At 40.2% G+C, this 11,213-nt stretch overlaps 1 pseudogene; it reads left to right on the top strand.

The window, feature by feature from the left end:
• Positions 1–9,881: 9,881 nt before the first annotated feature.
• Positions 9,882–10,993, top strand: LOC127130498 (uncharacterized; annotated as a pseudogene).
• Positions 10,994–11,213: the final 220 nt, after the last annotated feature.

Below are 11,213 nucleotides of genomic sequence, written 5' to 3' on the forward strand. Positions count from 1 at the left end.
GCTATACCTTGAATATGTCCTGTTTAGGTGTGAATTATTTGGGGATTTTTGGAATTGTTTTGGTATGCTTTTGATTGAAGTTATTCTGTTTGGACTTTTGATGTTGCATTTGACCTAGTTTGACTTGTTTTGGTCATGAAATGAATATGGTGAATGATATGAGTATGGGATCAATTGCATTTGCTTTCTATTTGCATTAATTTGGTTTTGGTTGAGAATTGTTTGCTGTTTAGAATTTTTTCTCCCTTTTGGACCCTAGGCTTGGCCTAGTGGTCTTGTTTCTCACATTTGGATTGACTTTTCAGGATGAAATGCATGATGCTTAAGGAGAATGCTTCAAGTCAATTAAATTGAGATTGTTGGATGTTTTGAACTAATTTGACTTGGTTTTGTAGGTTGTGAAGCTTGAGCTTGAGCTTATAGCTTGCACTTATGTGCATTAACCTGTGTTGCTTAATCTGTATAGTCTAATTGATTAACCATTTGCTGTTTACTGTTGGTTTGTCTGAATACTGATGATACTTGATTGATTTCAGGTACATTAAGTTGCTTACAGTTCTTTAAGAACTTGCTTGCTGCTGCTTGGTTTTTAAACCACTTGAGGTAGGACTTCTATTCTTCATGTAGTCTGGAAGACCTGGCCTGTTACTTGGCCAGGCAGCTGTCTGAAGTCCTCCTTAAGAGGCGATGTTTGTGGTTGTTTACATTTGTGCCAAGCAGGTAAAGACCTCTATGAGGCAATTGGTGGATCAAAGGGATATGCAATCTATCCCCCACTATTCTGTGAGTCGTCCCTCTGCTCACACGGCTGTGTGTTGATGCATTGGGACACAAACCCAAGATCCTGTGCTGTTGCACAATCGAGTCAGAGTCTTGAGCGTAGAAGGGTCCCTCCATTCTGGACCCACGCTCCTTTGTCTGAAGCTCTCCCTGGTTAGGGATAAGAGCTGTGAAGTCTAATCTTCACTCACCTTTCATCTGCTTCACCTTAGCCTCGCAATGGCAAGGTTAAGAGCGAATACTACCCATGTACAGATGACTTGCTTCGGCAGTCAAACCCATTGTTTGAGCCTCACTTGACTGGTTATAGTGTGTGCTATGTGAATATTTGCTTGAAATGCTTGTTTTGATCTGTATGCTTGTATGCTTGCTTTCTTCCTGGATAGGATTAGCTTGCAGTTGTGCAAGTAGGTAGAAACCTGAACATAGGGTAATGATGCATGACAACACTAGGCTCGAGTCCAGCTCCCTGGTAGTGTGTCTTCCCTCGGTTTCTGGCTAGATTTTCTTTCCCTTGAGGGGGAACTACATCGCCCTGATCCTCGTTCCAGACGAGGTATGTAGGCAGGAGACCGCGCGAGGTCTCTCCGGGCACTTTTTTTTCTTTTTGTGTGTGTGCTTGTTATCTTCTGGTGTGTGTTTTGGTTCGGATGCCGACGTAAGTCCAGTGATTGGCAGTCGGGCTCCACGTTTGCCCTCTGGTGTGTGTTTTGGTTCGGATGCTGATGTAAGTCCAATGATTGGCATTCAGGCTCCACGTTTGCCTGTTTGGGTGCGTGTGTTGTTTGGCGTGCGTGAGCCGAACTACAGTGGCTCTGATTCTCGTTCCAGACGAGATATGTAGGCATAGGATGCGATGTCCTATCGAGCTCTCTTCCCCTTAACCCCACCTGCGTTCCCTGTGTGTGTGATGTTTAGCAACCTTTTCTTTATTTTAGAACGTGGATCCCGTCGAGTACGACGGACGTGAGGGGTGCTAATACCTTCCCCTTGCGTAACCGACTCCCTTACCCTTTCTTTTTGGTCGCAAGACCATTTCCTTTCCAGGTTTCTCTAAGCGTTTCCTTTCCCTATCTTGGGATAAATAACGCGCAGTGGCGGCTCTGTGTTGTGTTTTTGTTTGAGTCCCGCCGGTTGTTTTTTCGCGGATGCGACAGTGAGCAGTGTTTTAGCAACCATTTCCTTTCCTATTGTGCGTGGATCCCGTCGAGTACGACGGATGCGTAGGGGTGCTAATACCTTCCCTTCGCATAACCGACTCCCGAACCCATTCTCTTTGGTCGCGAGACCATGTTCTTTCCTAGGTTTACTTCGAGCGTTTCCTTTCCCTCTTTTGGGATAAATAACGCACGGTGGCGGCTCTGTTGTTCTTGTTTTCCCGCCGGTTTTTCGCGTGATGCGACACATACGAGTCAGTTTTTGTTTTTGAAACACCGATACCATTCGACTTACGATCAAGATAAATGCAACCTTCTTGCATTTGAAAAAAAGAATATAATCCTGTATAGGATCGGGTATTATGTCAAAGATCACGTATCAAAATCCAAGATTTCTTTAGAACAGTCAATGCAAGTTTTTCCCGCTTAAGGTACGAAATGATGAAGATGTTTAATACATGTTTGTTAGTCATGAACATTCAGGGTGCAATTGTATTGAGTTGTATATTACTCTTCAACCATGTATACCATCTCAACAGTCTCAAATAACCAGTCAGGATGAATCTGGTGAATTTGATCCACAATGGTCAGATGACGTCAACCCAGAAGCAGAAGCAGAAGTGAACATCGTTGATGAAGAAGAAGAGGAGACTGTGATACAGGTTGATCACATGTTGAACAACGACATTGAAGATGATAATCAACCACCGCCAATACCTCTTAATCATGTCTACAATCCGCCTCAACATATGACAAACATGGATTTGCATGACGATGAAACATCCAACAATATTTTCTATAACTCGTATCCACGATCAGAAGGCGAATTAAAGGTGGTGTCATACCCCAATTTTGTCGGGGAAATTAAAAAAAAACTTTCGTTAAAACACTCCTAACCCAAAAGCATGATGCATGGACTCAAAATGTAGGGATCCTTACTAGATCAAAGTTCCATAAACCCTAATCAGGAGTACTTAGTTCACAAAGTGCCATTCATTCCTTTTATGCTTTGGTTTCACTCTTTCTGTACTCGTATTCTGTTATTTCTCTTCCATTTTCATGGATGATTTCTTCTCTCTCATTTCCCTAATTCTCCCTCAGCATGGAATAGAAGAGGATTCTCTGAGTTTGTTTTGATGACATCGTGTAAGATTTTGCAGTGAATGTAGTGACCGTTGTTATGATTGTTATGTTTGGATTTAGTCAAAATATGGATGGTCGTGGTCGTGGAGCTTAGAGATCATACTCCCAAGTGACTCGTCCAGTAATCTTTTGTCTTGAACTTTGTACCAGCCATTGGGGCATGTTTCTCAGTTCGGGAAATAATTTTACTGTTGAAGAAAGAACATGACGGCAGCTAGGTGGAATACTATAAATGGTTATGTAGCTGCTCTAAATTATTGATGTGATGCAAAACATCAAGCAAGGTCGAAATGTCATTCAAGGGGGTGGGTCTTCATTTACAAGGTTTACCGTTCATGGTTGTGTATCATTGGATCATCGCACTTTTTCTAGGCCCAAGGAAAATAGAGTTGTAGTGGCAAAAAAATAAATATAAATCCAATTCAATTGCCAAATGTTATTACAGTTGATGCATTACAAGATTACTTAACATTACATACAAACGTCAAAGTACATTCCAGAAATTACAAACTGTTGTACGATCCCTCCAAAGCCATATCCAAGCTTCGTGTTGCATATCATACGCTTTACCGGCGAATACCGGCATCCAGGCCTTATTAATTTCCCAACTGTGTAGAAAACCTGTTGCAGACGCCGTCCTCAACCGCGTTAAGCTCCGTTTCATTTAAAAGGACAATGTGATGCAGATTGTAACTATCAGCATGACCGCAGCGAATTTGGTATTTCTCCTGCGTGGCTGCTAACAAAACGCGGTAGAATCTTCCTGCGCTTTTTTTCACAGCCAACACCGAGCAAAACCTACGCAACATTCCAAGTGAAAACATGTCGACGTTAGACTGTAGCCAAGATTAATCTGCAAATATCACTAAACCAACATCAGGAAAATAACAGCACACAAGCTAAGAGCCTTGGTCATTACTTATTGGAACAAAAGCAAAATAATGAAATAAGGTTTGAGTTACCCATCAATGCACACCAACTACACAAAATAAACAAGGACCAAGACTATGCGCATCCAACTGCAAAGTGAAATGCAATGCGACGTATGTTGGTGATTTTAATGTCATCAATGTATTTTAGTAGTAATGTGATTTACTATAGGCCGATGCAATTATGCGTTAAAGCTTGGAAACGAGTTAGGGGTAGTGCGGAGTGCACGCTCGTCGAGTAAACGTATAATTGAATGCGAATAATTGAAACGGGGTTCCAACGTTCGAAATTTTCTTTTGAATTTCGAATCCTTTCCCAACCGACGTAACCGTTTCTGAACAGTTGCATCTTTTCGGTTTCTGTTATTGATCTCCTATATAAGGAGTCATTTGGCCTCAGTTTGAAAAGTGATAACGAAATCAAACTTTCTCTCTGTATTCCTGAACATCTCTCTTTGCCAGAAACAAATTGTTCTTCAAGAATTATCCCCACAAAGATTTCGTGAACCCAGGCAAGAATAGGGTCGAAATACTTTGTTCGGAAAGTGTACGAACACGATTCTTCGAAGTTATCCAGGATTATCATACCCATTTTTCTAACAAACGAACAAAGTATTTTCTGATAACCATGGCTGGAGGAAGCACCGTCAAGGAGATGACTACAAACTTCGGAAAATTGGACAAGTTTCAAGGACAAGACTTCAGGCGTTGGCAAAAGAAGATGCATTTCATGTTGATAACGTTGAAGGTGGTGTACGTCCTGTCTACACCGATTCCAGAACTTCTGGAGGAAGACACGGTTGAAAATCTGAGACGTAGATCAAAATGGGAGAACGACGACTACATATGCAGAGGGCACATTCTTAACGGTATGTCTGATCCCTTATTTGATATTTATCAAAACATAGAATCTGCAAAGGAATTGTGGGATTGTCTCGAATCCAAGTACATGGCAGAGGACTCATCCAGTAAAAAGTTCCTGGTAACCGATTTCAACAATTACAAAATGGTTGAATCGAGGTCTGTTATGGAACAATTCAATGAACTCCTCCGAATCCTTGGACAGTTCACACAACACGGATTGAAGATGGATGAAACAATATCTGTCTCAAGCATCATAGACAAGTTGCCTCCTTCGTGGAAGGATTTCAAACACAATCTGAAGCATGGAAAAGACGAATTGTCTTTGATCCAACTTGGAAGTCACTTGCGCATAGAAGAATCTCTAAGAGCGCAGGAGGATGACAAAGGAAAAGGCAAAGAAATTGCTGGACCCTCGGTTAATATGGTCGAAGAGGGTGGTAAGAACGGTAACAACAAAAACAAAGGAAAGAAGCGTGCTTTCAAGAACAATAAGGGCAGTTTCGGTGCTAACAAGAAACCGAAACTAGAATGCTGGAAGTGTGGCAAAACAGGCCACTTCAAGAAGGATTGCCGTTCCGGCAAAAAGCATGATAACGCGAATGCAAGTGGTTCAGGAAAGGGGTCTAAGGACCAATCCGAAAACCAAGGTCAGAAATCAATTCGTGATTTGAATAGTTTGATTAAACATTCGGTTTCACTAAATTCTGAAGCATTCTATGTGCAGGATGATGCTATCGCGTGGTGGATTGATTCTGGCGCTACAACACATGTTTGCAAGGATCGTTTCTGGTTCAAGACTCTTGTTCCAGTGGAAGATGGTTCTGTCCTCTACATGGGAGATGATCACTTCGCTCCCGTTGAAGGCAAAGGAAACGTGGTGCTAGAATTCAGTTCTGGAAAGACTATTACTTTGTTTAATGTTTTGTATGTTCCTAAACTACGTAAGAATTTGATTTCTGGTCCTGTATTAAATAAGCTTGGATACAAGCAAGTGTGTGAATCCGATAAATATGTTTTATCGAAGTCTGGTGTGTTTGTAGGATTTGGATATTATAATAATGGTATGTTTATGATGAATTTGAATGGAGTTCCTAATGATTCTGGCTCTGTATTTATGTCCTCTTCGAATATTATCAATTCATCGTTATGGCATGCTCGTCTAGGACACGTACATTATAAAAGAATGCATGAAATGTCTAAAGATGATTTAATTCCTGTTTTTGATAAAAATGTAGAAAATTGTAAAACTTGCATGTTAACAAAGATCACTAGGCAACCTTTTAAAAGTATAACAAGGAAATTTGTCATTCTTGAGTTGATACATAGTGATTTATGTGATTTGCATGCTACTCCATCATTAGGACATAAAAAATATTTTGTCACTTTCATAGATGATGCATCTAGATTCTGCTATGTTTATTTGCTGCACGCTAAGGACGAATCCTTAGATAAATTCAAAATTTATAAAACTGAAGTTGAAGTGCAACAGAATGTGTTGATTAAAACATTACGTACAGATAGAGGTGGTGAATATTATGATCCTGTATTTTTTCAATCCGTAGGAATCATTCATGAGACTACGGCACCATATACACCTCAACAAAATGGTGTGGCTGAAAGGAAAAATAGAGTGCTTAAGGAAATGGTGAATGCCATGTTATCTTACTCTGGTTTGAGTGAAGGGTTTTGGGGAGAAGCTATGTTAACGGCTTGCTATTTGTTAAATAGGGTTCCTAATAAAAGGAACAAGACTACCCCATATGAACTTTGGTATAAGAAACGACCCAACTTAACGTTTCTACGTGTTTGGGGTTGTAGAGCCGTGGTTAGACTCCCGGACCCAAAAAGGAAAACTTTGGGTGAAAAGGGTGTAGCTTGCATCTTTGTTGGATATGCTGAGCACTCCAAGGCCTATAGGTTTTATGTTATAGAACCTAATGACTCGATTTCTATTAACACGATTATAGAATCGAGAGATGCCATATTTGATGAGAATTGTTTCTCTTCTATACCTAGACCAAAGGACTCTATACCTAATTCAGATGAATCTCTAAGGGATGATCATTCAAATGATGTGCCAAGTAAGACACTTGAACCCCGTAGGAGCAAAAGAGCTAGAAAATCTAGATCTTATGGATCTGATTTTCAACTATATTTAGTTGAGGGATCAAAGGATCAGATTGACACTCAATACTATTATTGCTATAGTATAGAGGAGGATCCAAGAACGTATGATGAAGCTGTGAAATCTCGAGATTCTGCTTTTTGGAAAGAAGCAATTGACGAAGAGATTGGTTCTATCATGGAAAATAATACTTGGGTATTATCTGATTTACTACCAAGTTGCAAACCATTGGGTTGCAAATGGATCTTCAAAAAGAAGATGAAAGTCGATGGTAAAATTGACAAGTTTAAAGCTAGAGTAGTTATCCAAGGCTTCAGACAAAAGGAAGGGATTGATTATTTTGATACCTATGCTCCTGTTGCCCGTATCACTACTATTAGATTGTTGATTGCCTTGGCGGCTATTCATAATCTAGTGATTCATCAAATGGATGTCAAAACAGCATTTCTGAATGGTGATTTGGAGGAAGAAGTGTATATGAAGCAACCTGAAGGATTTGTAATGCCTGGTAATGAGCATAAAGTGTGTAAGCTAATTAAGTCGTTGTATGGGCTGAAACAAGCTCCGAAGCAGTGGCATCAAAAGTTTGATGAGGTTGTTTTGTCTAATGGTTTCATTCTAAACCAAGCTGACAAATGTGTATATAGCAAATTTGATACTTCCGGTAAAGGAGTTTTCATTTGCTTATATGTTGATGACATGTTGATCTTTGGCACCGACCAAAATCAAGTTGATAAAACAAAGAATTTCTTGTCATCAAAGTTCTCCATGAAGGATATGGGAGAAGCGGACGTTATTCTTGGTATTAAGATTAAACGGGAGAATAAGGGGATTGTAATTACGCAATCTCATTATATTGAGAAAATACTCAAGAAGTTCAATTATGAAAGTTGTTCTCCAGTAAGTACTCCCATGGATCCGGGAGAAAAGCTTATGCCAAATACAGGTAAACCTGTGGATCAACTCGAATATTCAAAAGCTATAGGCTCTTTGATGTATGCTATGATTAGCACTAGACCGGATATTGCTTATGCGGTTGGAAAGTTGAGCAGATTTACTAGTAATCCTAGTAGACATCATTGGCATGCGATAACTAGGGTATTCAAGTACTTGAAGGGTACAATAAATTATGGATTGTCATATATGGGATTTCCTTCGGTGTTAGAGGGTTATTCGGATGCTAGTTGGATAAATAATGCTGAAGATTCATCCTCTACAAGTGGATGGGTGTTCTTGCTTGGGGGAGGTGCCATCTCATGGGCTTCCAAGAAGCAAACATGTATAACTGGTTCCACAATGGAATCTGAGTTTGTAGCATTAGCTGCTGCTGGTAAAGAAGCGGAATGGCTAAGGAATTTGGTATATGAGATTCCGATATGGCCTAAACCGATATCACCAATTTCTATCCGTTGTGATAGTACTGCCACATTGGCTAAAGCTTATAGTCAAATATACAATGGAAAGTCTAGACATTTGGGTGTTAGACATAGTATGATTAGGGAATTAATCATGAATGGGGTGATATCTATTGAGTTTGTTCGGTCGCAACAAAACTTAGCTGACCACTTGACGAAGGGGTTAGCTAGAGACTTAGTGAAGAAGTCGGTAATTGGGATGGGATTAAAGTCCATTTAAATCTATTAGCTATGGTATACCCAATTCCCTTCTAATACAACATTAGAAGCAGAATTCAATGTGGAAAGATCATAGTTAGAGATTGGAGCAATTGTGTTTATCTTCCCAAGGTATGTGCTCAGACCTGCAAGTGATGGCTAGGTTGAATTATATCTTCTTAATGGTTCTTTTGGAAAATTGCAAATGCAGGTGCAAGATTAAAAGAATCACCTATGTGAGCATGAAGTTTTGCCGCTTCAAGAAGCTTGGACTTGGCTTCCTATATGCTTATTAATGGATAAGGACACATGGCTTGTAAAGTGTCAAGTATGAATAGTAGAGTATTGTAAGAAACATATGTGTACTATATCTTCAGACACTCAAATGGATTGACGGGTTCAATCGCTATGACACCCCGATTTTCGAGTATTTGGAATGTGTATTTGTACTAAGATGAAAATTCAATCGCAAGAAATTTTCATTTATGCATTTGTTTGATCGTTATACCTGTGTGTTATACCCTTGTATATATAATTGTATATACTGAGTAAATCAAGGATTACACTAAAATGGGGGGGGATTTGTTGGTGATTTTAATGTCATCAATGTATTTTAGTAGTAATGTGATTTACTATAGGCCGATGCAATTATGCGTTAAAGCTTGGAAACGAGTTAGGGGTAGTGCGGAGTGCACGCTCGTCGAGTAAACGTATAATTGAATGCGAATAATTGAAACGGGGTTCCAACGTTCGAAATTTTCTTTTGAATTTCGAATCCTTTCCCAACCGACGTAACCGTTTCTGAACAGTTGCGTCTTTTCGGTTTCTGTTATTGATCTCCTATATAAGGAGTCATTTGGCCTCAGTTTGAAAAGTGATAACGAAATCAAACTTTCTCTCTACATTCCTGAACATCTCTCTTTGCCAGAAACAAATTGTTCTTCAAGAATTATCCCCACAAAGATTTCGTGAACCCAGGCAAGAATAGGGTCGAAATACTTTGTTCGGAAAGTGTACGAACACGATTCTTCGAAGTTATCCAGGATTATCATACCCATTTTTCTAACAACGTACTCAACGACAACGTCAACAACGCTGCAACCACACACACCAGTAAAAAACCTATCAAAAGAAAGTCACACACAAAGCCATGATTTAGAATGAGGAAACTAAAATCATACACCGAAGATGCAAGAAGAAAACAACACCACCGTCTTCATAGCAACATCTGTTTCAAGTCTTCGATTCCATAGCTCTCTCTCTGCCGAACATGGTGCCGCCAACGGCAGTAGTTGATGGCAGAGGTGCTGCACCGGCACCGCAAGGTAGGCAACAAGGCGGCGGCGGGTTTAGTTTCACCGGAATCATTCCGCTTCCAAATTCTTTTCTCCCGCTAAAAAACCTACCGAACCTTCCGCTCTCGTCTCTGACCTCTTCCAAAAAGGCCAGCCTATGGATATGTGGCTTTATCTTACTGAGAACGAGAAGTTCAATGAATTTGGTAGTGAAAGTGCTCTTGTATGGCATGAAATATCCCGTATTCCATTTGGGTACCTGAGAGTACCAGGACTCTTACTTTGAACTTTCCCCCAACTGAGTCTTTGAAGCACAATGGGAGTCTATATGCTCATGTTTTCTTTGCACAATCTGGATATTCTCCTGACCCTAGTGATCCTGAATACCAGCCTCAAGCAGCATTTGGAAGGACGCTTCCTGATGTGGTATGCTTGCCAAAGTCAAAAGCAGATAAAAAGAAGAGTCTGTTGGGAGGTATGCCGGATTCAAGTGAGAGTCAAGTAACACCCGAGGTCGTTGATGATAGTGAAGATGATTCTAAAGATGATGGTCCTGTGGAGTGGCTTGCATATTGGAAACTGAATATAACAATTAACTTGATTGTCGAACATCAGTCAGTACCCAAATACAGGAATACCACCTAACATTGCTCCACACTTGAACATTAATCCTATCACTGGGAACTACTATCCAACCATTTGCTTCAACGAGTTCTGGTTGCTACGGGATAAGTTAATAGCTTTGAATGAGACAGTTACTGAACTGACACTTAATATGGAAGTTGGTCCTATTAGCATGACGAAGTGGCAATTATTCATGCAAGTTGATTAGTCCTTCCAGATTCGCCGTAGTTACGGAAGCATGATTGAAGGCGAGGCTGATGAACTTAAGAGGGTGTTCTTGGAAGGAAATCCTTACCTCCTTGGAATTACCATGGTCGTTTCTCTTCTTCATTCAGTATTTGACCTTCTTGCTTTTAAGAATGACATTTAATTTTGGAACAAAAATAAGTCCACGGCCTACTCACCGTTTTCATTCTTTCAAGTTATGCCAAGAACCCGCTATCAACCAAAAGAAAACCAATAAGGCAAAGTCAAGAAAGGTGAAGGCAGGAGGACCATATCGCAGTTCCCTAAAAGAAAACTAATGAATAAAACACGGCAGGCTCCATGTTACCGTAGCCGTAAAATCCACTTGGCAACATAAAGGTCCAACCAATTTGCATCAAGGTGTGAAATGCTAAATGCCCTACGATGTATCAATGACAACCAAGCTGATAGGATTCCCCTATTATATCAGTTCACCG

This window comes from Lathyrus oleraceus, chromosome 3 (genome assembly GCF_024323335.1).
Source record: "Lathyrus oleraceus cultivar Zhongwan6 chromosome 3, CAAS_Psat_ZW6_1.0, whole genome shotgun sequence".
NCBI classification, from domain to species: Eukaryota; Viridiplantae; Streptophyta; class Magnoliopsida; order Fabales; family Fabaceae; genus Lathyrus; species Lathyrus oleraceus.